A 12,061-nucleotide genomic window follows, 5' to 3' on the forward strand; every position below is an offset into this window, starting at 1 on the left:
TTGTGACTGATTCTATAAGGTCAGCGAAAATATCCCACGTTATATTAAAGATATCCAACCCATTCTCATTCTCAGGTCCAAGTCCCCTTTGGCGTCTGTAAGACCCTGTTCGAAGTCTGTCTGCCCGAAAGCCTTTTATAACTAGTGGTTAACATTGTGAAATGGTCGCAATCTAGTTAGAATTAGGTACACAGGCTATAGGATTAGGGTAATGTCACATAAGTTATTTGTGTTAAGTTCATATACTGTACTTACTTGAGTTAAGATAAGTCAATAATGACTTTTGGTTTTTCATGCACAGGACATGAACAGTGTCACCAGTGTTTAACCCATCCATCCACCCCAGCCCTCTCTTGTACTACTGTACATCCCCTGACTCGCTGTGAGTGTTGTTCTGAGAGCTGCCATGGATGGCTTTACATGGAGTTAGTTGAAGCCCTGTGCGTCACAGACACCAAAAACTACCTTGTTAATCTAAATAACATGCCAGTGGGTGTGAAAAAAATTTGGGTATTTGACAATCTGGGAGTGAGAATGGCCTGAGACATGAGAAAACGTGTACTCTAAACACATTTACTGTAGATAAGCAGTAGAAGATTTTTTAACGACTATTGCAACTAAAATTAATTGGTAACAAAAGGCCATTTCAACCTAACTTTCAGTTGATTAGACACTGATTGAGAGCTTTCAGAGATGAAAATGTACAATAGTAGTATAGCTGTTCATGCGCAGAGTGAGAATAAGAGATAAAATGTGCCAATCAAGGCGTAAACAACGTGCATCATTCACACAACGCTTTTTACACCCACAACTTGGAGCACGAAATGTCACGCGGAAACTGCTTATGATGCTCAGCAACACCCACTCCTGACAATGCAATTAACATGAAAAATGTGAAACAATAAGTTTGTGTGGACAGGGTGTCCACAAGTCTCTAACAATGCCTGCACCTTATCTGTAACTTCACCAGGAGTCTTGGAAAGTGTAATTACACCGGGGCCAGCCAGACTGGGACAGTGCTGTTGGCCAGATTGGATCTCACCTTGACTTGACCTCTTCGACCTGTGGTGACTGAAACAACTCTCTACATCTTGGCGAGGAACAATGCATTGGTTAATCAACTGATAAAAACTCCAGATAAAAGTGTCCTGATCCCATTAGAGCTGGAAATAACTCTCCACTCTCTGCTGGCACTTTTACTGTTGCTAAGGATATAGTGTAACATCCTGTAGAGCCTGTATTCTTCACTATGGGATTGGATCTTAATGAGCAACTTTTTTGAATTTGGAGGTAGGCAGAATGTCTTCGGGGGCAGACAGATGCATAGATGAAACTTGTAATCTTATCAGTGTTGTCCTATATATAGGTCACCTGAGAAAACTATGGGTCTATGCAAACACCCACAGAGATAAAATGGGCAGACTATTACTTTATAGATGTCAACAGTGAATCCTGAACTTAATTGTCCTTGTTTCTACTTTTGTACTTTTGTGTCCTTGCAAATGCACATTTTTCCAGTCTACTGCACTCTACCATCAGACAAGGAGGTGTTGCTTGCAAAAAAAACAGTTTGAATGAAAAACTATCAACACATCTACACACTTATACCATTGCAAATAGTCACAGCCCCCATCAGAGCTGCTGACGAAAAGATCCCCCAATGTTCCAGGTGATTGCAACAGAGTTAACCGTGTTCATGCTTTGATTTCTTTTCAAAGTCACCACATGAGCCAGATACCTAATCTCATAAATGTTATTGAAACTGGCTTCAGCCCTTGAATGTTCAAACACAGTGAATTTGCTCAAAAACAAGCACGAATTCACAAAAGCTGCAAAAAAGTACATCATGGTCAGTGAAATACAGTACAGTGCTCCGGTAAGAGACTGTGTGTTTGTGGATTGGCGTAGAAGTGATCTCGCAGACGACTCTTTAGATAAGTGGGAAGGATCACAAAATGGGTTAAATTATAGAAGATGGGGCTAATACAGCAATGAAAAAGTGACTCTGTTGAGTTCAATGATGCCTACAACAACCGGTTCATGAGCTATGAAAGGGGATGTGGCAAAACCAGCTCGTTGTCACTCCCAACATGTCACATACTGCAGCTCGGTCAGTGGCCCTATGCTTTTAGGTTCGATGTGGGCATGTGGGCTGTAGGCACCCCTCTAGTTCGACTTCTTGAAGCTCCCCTCAATCGCAGTAGTATAAAGAGTGAGGAAAGTCAGAGTGAGGGGGTTGCTGAGGGGGTTAGACTGGTCATTCACAGGCATTTCCCTTTGTGTTCTTTGAAGACAAACAGTGACCTGTTTGTGACCAAGAGTGACTTGTTTTTAATCTATGTAATGTCTGTACATTACGTAAATGATGTCATGTACGTTACATGCCCGGAGTGATGTACTGTATGTAACTTACTTTGTTAACAAGACTAAGTAAAGTTTGACTGTCTGACAACATTAATGGCATTCAAAAAATCATATGTCATACTATGTGAACTGTTTGTCAACACGATTTATTTTGAATTCAGACGTTGTAGATTACATATTGTTGCTAACTTAACCACAGAGCTTTTATTTTGAAAGTCTAACTGGATGTTGTATTCAATGTATCAGTGTTAACTTGATCGTAGAGCTCTCCATGTGCCACGCTGACACCATAGGGGTTGGTAGAGCATCATAGTTTGAAGCTTTAGAGCACTGACCAAGCTGCCGAATTTGACGAGTTAGGAGTGAGAGCCTGTTGGGCAAAATGGTGTTCACATGTGTGTTTACTTGTTCATGCAAAGTTTTATGTTAGATGCGTTTTGGAGTTTTATGTCCCCACTGCCACACTGCTTTCTAAACCAATTGGCCTGACGGTTAATTAGCTGACCCTTGGCTTGCGACCAACCTTACCAAGTCCACAAAACAGTTTGGAGGTTTTGCACCTTCTTGCTATAGCCCCTCCCACTGCCATGCATGCTTTATGCCAACTGACACGAACGCACAACACACACTTGGCCTACAAGTCAGTTTTCATCCTACTCGGACTTAAACTATGGCCGCCAAAGGGTGTGGAAACTTTTGTTGACTGACCAACTGACAGGGCAACCTGCAGGGCCGCTGGTCAAAAAATAAGACTATCACTGTTGTGAGTATTTACAGGGTGATGTGAGGACGATGATCGATGAAAGCTTTAATTTGCCAATAAAATGGCTAAAGGAAAGTTGCAACTGAAGGATGCAAATGACATTGTCACTGTAATTGCTTTTGTCATTGGCTGTCTGTGATCTGTGTGTAACTTCTAACATTGCATGAAACAAGCAATTACTTTCTGAAAAGTGGCATCATTCTGTCAGTGTTAGTAGATGAGGCTTTGTTAGACAGATACAGGTGAATGCTCCCCGGGGGACTTTACCAGCATGTGACTCATCCGTCTCTGTACAGTCTACAGTGCAGGGATGGGACTGTCTTTTCTCTTTGAATCTTATAATCTACTCAGACCTTTGGTAGCAGAGCGTTAAGACAGCTCCTTCGCAACTGTCACATTTGAATAAACGAATCTGAAACAGGAAATGGAGTCTTGGATCAACACTCACTAACCAAAAACTGCTGTGCTGAATAATGCATAATGCCTTCCTCACAACAACAATGTGCCACAAAGACATGTGAGAGCGAGTGGGGGAGGGCACTGCCTGCTGTGAATCTGATGGTAATTGAAAACTTGACAGGTAACACAGCTCTCAATTTCCCCAGAAACAGAACATTTTGTTTGTTTACAGACAATAAAAACAGGTTATTCAGCCATTTGGAAAATCATCCCATGTATTTTAACACAACTAATAAGACCATTATTCTTGACTGCTTAGCACTTTTTCTAACCAACACAGTGCTTCTTAGAAAGAATAGATGAAAGAGAGTGGGATAAATGCTCACGGAGAACATGTTCAATAAGGTTTTAAAGAGGACATTGAATTGCTTTCCTGATCTCGAACAAGACTCTATTGAAGAACTTTGGGAGCCCTGGCTGCAAAATACCCGAGTGCCCTCTGTCTCCAGCCTGGCCCTGGTGGAAGTGTGCAACAAAAGATCAGAGGACCCCGAGCAGCAAACAGAAATCTGCCACCCGAACCTATGCCTGTAAGACTTGAAAATTGATTTTGTAAGCATTAAAAAAAGTGGCGAAGACAAGCCAAAATATAGTAAATGTGCTAAAATTTTCTACAGCCTATGAGTTGCACCGCAACTTCTGCTTTGTATAAGCTGCAGGCGCACAATTGATCTCTGGAGCAGACCCAAGAATAAACAAGTACAGTAATCTAATCGGGTGGAGACAGAGGCAGGATTAAGGTTTGGTACATCTTGGAATGAGACGAATGATCTTATCTTTGCGCTATACAAATCCATTGGGACTGTAGCTTGCCTTGCATGTTTCCCATTAACTTTAGAAACAAAGACCATCAATTTACTTTTATCAGTATTTAACAGTATCATAGCAGGGACCCAGTGAAATGGAGACTTTAGTCTCAGTGGGTCCTCCCTGCCGAAATAAAGGATAAAAAATAAAACTTCTTCAGTTAGTTAGCATCCAAGACGTTGGCTGTTTGACAGGTCGGATTGTTAATGGACAGGAAGTCTATAACTGTGAGTGTGTGTGTGTGTGTGTGTGTGTGTATGTGTGTGTGTTGTAAGCATAACAGTGGAAAGAAGTATTGTGGTTGTGAATTACTCAGGTGATATATACAGTATTACAATTAGAGCCCTGGAGAGTCCAATAAAAGTTGATCAACGAGACAAGAAAATTCATAAATTAGTAAGTTGTGAAACAAATACTGTTGTGCTAAATTTGCCACATCTTTGACATTCACCCTCTACTGGTAATTGTCATTTAGATCCAAAGGAGGGAGTGAGTCACCTAGAAAGTTTTTGATTTTGTTGGAGCCCACTCAATACAGGCATTCACAACACTCTACATGAATCATTAAGTTGGAGTTTTATCATTACTTTTTCAGAGATGGAGCACTATACAATGGAGGCAAACATATTTGATTGAGTTAAACATTTCCAGAGCAACTGATTCATAACTTTACAAAGTAAATAAATTCATCATTCATGACAGTGGCAGTCAGCAGGCTTGCATCTAACTTATTTAGACATTTAATCTCATACAGCTATGTTGAACATTGCAGGTGAGTTACATCAGTCAGTTGTAGCTGTAGCTAGTCTTCATTTTCATCTAGTATTTAGATGTATAATATTAGCCAACCGCAGGTTGCTCACTTGACTTCAGTATGCTGTTCACAGAACCAGAGCCAGAAAAACTGTAATATTGCCTTGCATCATGTTTTAACTTGTTTAACTGACAGCAGCCGACTTCCACCTCCAGAGCAGTTGATAAGATAGTTGTTGATCAGCCTGGACTGACCACATCAGGCTCGAATCTGCAACCGGAGACCACATCACCACACTTATTATAGTGTCCAGACTAATTGTCTTTACAATAACCACTGAAACCCCACCATGATGTCACCCACTGTCTTTTTTTTCCTGAATGGGACCATAAGTTGTTCAATGAATATAAAACTGTACTGAAGAGGACTTGAAACTAGCAATTGAGACCATAAACTCAATAGTTAACAGTTTACTGAGGTAATAACATTGAGTCAAGGTTCATTTTCTCATAAGCTTACATACAATCTTTCTTATTTTTTTTTTAAACCAGTGGAGTTGCCCCCTGCTGGGCATTAAATAGAATGCAGGTTTAGACATGTTTTTGATACTGGAAAGCTTCATCCAAATCCATACAGTCAAAGCAATGATGATTACAATTACTTCAACTACTTACAACTGCCATTAGACAATTCACAAGGAAACAATAATTTTAATATAGGCTGATAATCGTCCTCTTCTAACTCTCCCCGATCCGCCGTTGTAAACCAGAGCTACATACACACATGCCGGATTGCAAACTTGTCATCGACAGTGTTATTTTACTGTATATGAAAGATTTGACATTAAAAGAGGAATCAATCCTCAGCACAAAAGCAGCTGTGTGTTAAAAATAAACATAAAACACACAGTAAAAAGAACAGTTTCACTCACACTGATTTTAAGTGCTGTGCCGTCATATTTATTTATTTGAATGAGATATTTTAGTCCTGAAGAGGACAATCCTGTCTGAATCTATACAAAGCTTTATTCTTTCAACCCACTTTCCATTTCGTGGCCACTCGTTATTTTTTTGGGCTAGATAAAATCTATTATACTTGATGCTTTTAGCTTAATTTTCATTACATTAGAGGTTCATGTACTGCAGCACACTTAAGCAAAGAGCTCTTCACAGAAATACAACCCAGGAAGGTGTTCTGCTAGAAACGACAAGGCAATGTGCTCTCTCACTGTTCTAAAAAGAAAAAAACACAATCAACTTCAAATGAGCAAAACATCGGATGATCTGGGTGTGACGTTATGGAAATGACGGAGTCGTATAAACATGCAATTAAACTCCGAGCGGCTGACATTCATTAAACATGATCCTCTCTAAGAATATCTCGGTTCATAAAGCCCAGATTAGCAGTCTTTCTGAATTATGTCCTTGAGAAATAAAGGCATGAGGTATGAGGAGGAGCATTTATTAAATAATGTTTATAATGCTTATATAGACCACGCTTTGCTGCTTCCTACACGTCCTTCATTTACAGAGCAGGTATCTAATAGCCAAGTCTCTAAACAGAGACTGTGGGCCTGCAGTATTGATTCAACTCTTTCCTGTCCACAGAAGTATCTTTCTGCCTCTGCTGCCGAGCTTCAACTTCCAACCCTTGTTCCTGCGCTGACACAGTTGTCCATGTTTGGCATATGCTGTCTTATCGCTGAGACTGTTCCCACTGACATGCTAAATAATTCTGCAGTTTGTTTGACCTGTGAGTGCAATTCAGAAACAGGCCATTTGGGCAATTTGGAGCTCTGTTTAGCCTTGTTGCACCTGTAACTCCATGTGCATTATTTATTTTTTTATTTTGTATGATTATCATTAAGTATTATATATTGGGGCAGCACCGTGGTGCCTCACAGAAAGAAGGTCCTGGTTTGGTTTCCTGACTGAGCCCTTCCTGTGAGGAGTTTTTATATTCTCCATGTGTCTGCAAGGGCTCACTCTGGGAACTCGGGCTTCGTCCCATAGTCAAAAAACATGCAGGTTAGGTTAACTGGTTACTCTAAATTACCCATAGGTGTGAATGTGAGTGTGAATGGTTGTCTCTATATGTCAAAAGTGTACACGGCCACTCGCACAATGACAGCTGGGATTGTCTCCACTCCCCCTGCAATCCTGCACAGGATGAGAAGTTGCAGATAATGGATGGAAATTATATACTGGACTGCCTCACATACAAACCCCAGACAATTCAGATTGGCAGTCACACCTCCTCCGCTTTACTGCTCATCACTGGAGACCCCCAGGGCTGTGTGCTCAGACCCCCCCCCCGTTCACACGGTACACCCATGACTGCACTCCCAGACATCAGCAAACAGCAAAGGAGAATTGATGTTGGGAAGAAATTAACAAACCAGTTGATTGGCACACAGAGGACAATCAACTGCTCAATGTCAACAAAACCAAGAAGCTGATTGATGATTCTGAAAAAGAGGCCTGTCTACATCAGTGGAGCGCAGGTGAAGCAAGTAAGCAGTTTCAGGTTCCTGGGATTCAACATCACAGAGAACCTCTCATGGTCATCACACATCTCCACCGTGAAAGCTGAGAAACAACTGTATTTCTTAGAGAAGAACTAATGCATTCTGACTTTAATCATCACAAACTGGCGTCACAAACAGGGCAGGAGGGCTCTACAATGGGTGAATAAAACCACCCTGAACATCACTGAAACCCATCTACCAAGCATACTCGATGTCTGCACAGAGCCCAACGTCTACTAAAAGACAACACCCACCCCAACCACAGTCTGTTTACCCCGTTTGGCAAAAGATACAGAAGTATCCGCGGTGATGCCATCAGACTACGGAGCATCAGTGATATCGATAAGGTGAGGTGTCTGCACAGAGCCCAAAGGATACTAAAAGACAACATTCACCTCAGCCACAGTGTGTTCACCCTGCTGCCATCTGGCAAGAGATGCAGAAGCATCTATGCCACCAGACTGCACAGGAGCTTCTTTCCTCAGGCCTTTCTTCCAGACCCCACCTGCAATAATTAGTTTTTTAGTCTTTATTATCTATTGTTTATTTAAACATCTTTTCATGCCATTTTCTTTTTATAATTAAATTGATCTTGAATCTTGAAAATTGAAATGAATATTAACATTAGTGCACTGATAGATCTGAGCCCAAGGTTCTTCATTCACCACTAACTAAACAAGTCTACGCTGCACAGAAAGAAAATGAAAAGCAATTTGTACAACTTCAGTCTTCCCTAAACACCTATTGAACCTCTATGTTTTACTATCCATTATATATGTGCAAATCTTACTCGGGCCCAGTTGCGCAGTCAAGAAAGATCATCTTTGATGTGCAGTTTTAATATTCTAGTTAAGATGTATGAAATATTAAGTAATTCTCCCAGCTCCAAAGTAGGTTATATTCAGAAAGTTGCTGATACTTCAGATTCAGTTTCACTGAATAGATGTACACTCATAACATGTGAGCCAACAGGATAAAACTGAACTAAGAAGATGTAGCCACAAGTGGTCTTCCTTTCCAAATGCGTCATAATTAAATGTTACACTTCAATAGAACGCCCTCAGGAATATTTCACACATTGATAACAATTAACAGAATATTTAACCTCCCACACTAGAGCTCTAATTGTTGCTCTATCAACTCCTTGGTGGGAAGATGCAGCATGACATATGGGCAAGCAGTGTGAGCGCTCTATCTCCTTTGTTGGGCGAGGCACTTATCTGATTGTGCTTCCCGGATAAGAGCGGAAGGAGAAAGGGGGAGCCGAAAGTGGGACTTTATTGAACATTCTGTCTCCCTGGAGAACCCTGGGCTGGCTCGCTTTGTGAAAGCAGAGACCTCACCGTCGCCAAATCCAATCAAACGTTTTGAGGGCTGACAGGTCCAATCAGTCAGCGGCTGGTTGCTGCTCACCTCTCAGGTTCAGTTTAGGAGGGAAAAGCTTCTGGTTTAAGACTTCCGCAGACACAGGAGCGAAAACAGTGTTGGTGAAAAAAATGATTGACCAAGAAAAGGGCAAACCTGAAGAGATTATGTTCCTCCTGCTCTTCTTCCGCTATCTTTCTTTCCTTCTTATCCTTTTTGTATTGCATCATAAAAATCGCACTGCTCCATCATTTCAACAAGACTATTTGCTTGGTTGTAAGCTGTTCCACCACCGTTATAGTGAGCACAAACGTAATCTTGTTCCGATATAGCATCTTGTGACCACTGTTTCAGATTTATATTTTGTCCTTCTAGCAATTCAAGGCAGTTCATAAAGATCTTTGTATTGATAGTCGAGGTGATGTCCTTACAGACTTTCCATCAATGTCTTTGATTTCTAACGCCTTAGGCCAAGAACAGATTACACACACAGAAGACCAGACGGATCTGTCTTTGAAATCCATGTCATACATTACAGAGCAGTAGGTGAGTATTTTATCTTTACAGAGTGACAATAAGAGCAGCTTGAGGTCGGCAGCTAAGGTGCATTCACACCAAGTTATTAGACATCCTTTTCTTTTGAGTTTGGTTCAGCCGCTACTGTAGGCATCAATAGTTGCCTTCCTTCCTCAGTTACCGACAAATACAGTACGTGCACTGGGATGGCAAGACATGAGAGCTGCTGTGCTTCAAACGATCCGAGGTGCAGTTTCATTGGGATTGACTTGGATATATCCTAATTCTTTCAATTTCCTGTCAGGTCAACTTCTTGAAGTCGGGATGGTTTGAACATTCAGAGTCCTGCGCCTTTTTCTGCCAAAACCCTCCTGGCCAGATTCCTGCACAATGCCAAATATATACATGCAACAAATGTTTTTTTATGGAAGAGAATAGACTTGTGTGTGTGTGTTGGTGTGATCACACCCTGTACAATACAAGGTCCACTCACACAGCATGTGAACAACAGTTTTTATTTCCAACTAGGTGGTAAAATATTGGAAAAATAGCCCTGCGTGTGAATTATTTCAATCAGTGTGCAATCAAGTTAATCACTTAATAAAGACAAAATGCGTTCTAATGATTTTAACAATAAAGCTTGAGTGCAATCATGACAATGTAATCACATTATTCAATCACTTAATGTGCTTGTAAGCTTTCACATTGTGGGATAGTAATTGACATTCACAGTCAGTAACAATAACTGCATGTTTTTTCAATACATATTTAATGACGTACAGTACCTACAGGCAGAGGAACATTCATTGATATAGTGAATTATATCAATCATAATAAATAATAAATGAACCTGATGGCTGATGGTCCATCTGGCAGTCAAAGTCAACCTGAACTGTAATCAATAGACACACTAATCTAGACTCACATACCATCTGTGGGTTTGCGAGCACCTGAATTTTCCCCCGGCTCGTCTAGGACAGTGATAAAATCAGCAGATCCACGAAGACACTGGCACAAAGAGCCGGAACAATTTTCTGCTACGCTTCATCCACCTCATAACAACAACTTTGAAAGAGCCATGAGAAAATAATTCAGAGTATCAAACTGACATCTTGTGTTACTTGTTTGATCAATGGTGAGCCTGGCTCTTGTACGTCTACAGAATGTGATGTGTGGGGAAACAGACAAACTGTAACCTAAAACTGTAAAACACCTCAAATTGAACTGAGTAACATTACTGGCTGAGAGATGCTCCACTTCACAACGGATTTCGAACGCCTTTGAACTTGTAACCGAGCAACACCTCACAGTGGCATCTGTCTGATCAGAGACAATTAAAATAAAACACATTTAATTAAGAGCATTGTTTTTTTAATTAACACAATTTATTTATGGCTTCTATAAGTACAACCTGTGCAGTAACAACAACACAGTCTAAGTCACTTAAAGTCTGCCAAAGGAGCAAAAAGTAAGCAAAGATTGGGCATGCATAAACTACAAAGTAATGTATGTGTCTGATGTAGAAAGAGCTGAAGAATTTGGATGGCTAGAGTCGCAATATTCATTGAAACGCAAGAAGTCAAATGTTACATCTGCCCCCGCGCGCAGGAGCAATTGGACCAGCATACTGGGGCAATTGTAACACCTGCATTTAAATACCAAGGGACCACAATACACTCCAAAGTATATAGACAATCAAAACAATTTAATATCCATCCCAAATTAATTCCAGTGCAAGTCTATAGCCTCGGAAGAAAAACTTCGAAAAGTGATACACTTGTTTGTCTGTTGGCAGGCAGACAGGGGTCATGTAGTATAAAAAAAGGATTTAAAGTGAACACACAACACTTTTCTTACAGCGTGTTGTTACTAAGCCTCACACTATTTTGATGTTGCTGGGGTCAATTTTAATACAGCGTTACAATTGCCCCCAACCGTACCACTCATGACACCAGTTACCCTGCCGGCTAGAAACAGCAAAGCTAACATTTGACAAAGATATCAAATGTTAGACAACAGAATGGTCATCAAAACTAGATGATTAAAAAATGTCAGACATTACAAAATACGGATAGAATCAATGAAAAAAAAAAACAATTTAATACCTCAAAAATGAGATTTGGCCGAAAAACTTGGACATGTATGAGACATCAGTTTGCCCTTTGGCAGGCAGGGAGGGATCATCAAAGACCATGTGCATCACGAATTTCATGGCTCTGCATCACTTCTGCTTCAGGCAATTTGAGCTTGCCCCTTGTTATAGTTGCCCCCGGTCTTCCCTAGCAGGAAACAGGAGTACCTCTATAATGTACTGTCAGTATGTATGGAAATGAATAATTACTTTACCTCAGATTTCTTTTCCATTATCCAACCATAGAGCTGTGTTATGTGGCAGCTATTTCTTCTTATTTATGTATTTCCTCTGATGAAAGCAAAGAAAAAAACAAAGGAGTCCTGTTGTAAAGCATTCTTACCACATCAAGTAGTGCATTAAAAACTCATATCT

Source organism: Pagrus pagrus (genome assembly GCF_965226575.1).
Source record: "Pagrus pagrus genome assembly, chromosome: 9".
NCBI classification, from domain to species: domain Eukaryota; kingdom Metazoa; phylum Chordata; class Actinopteri; order Spariformes; family Sparidae; genus Pagrus; species Pagrus pagrus.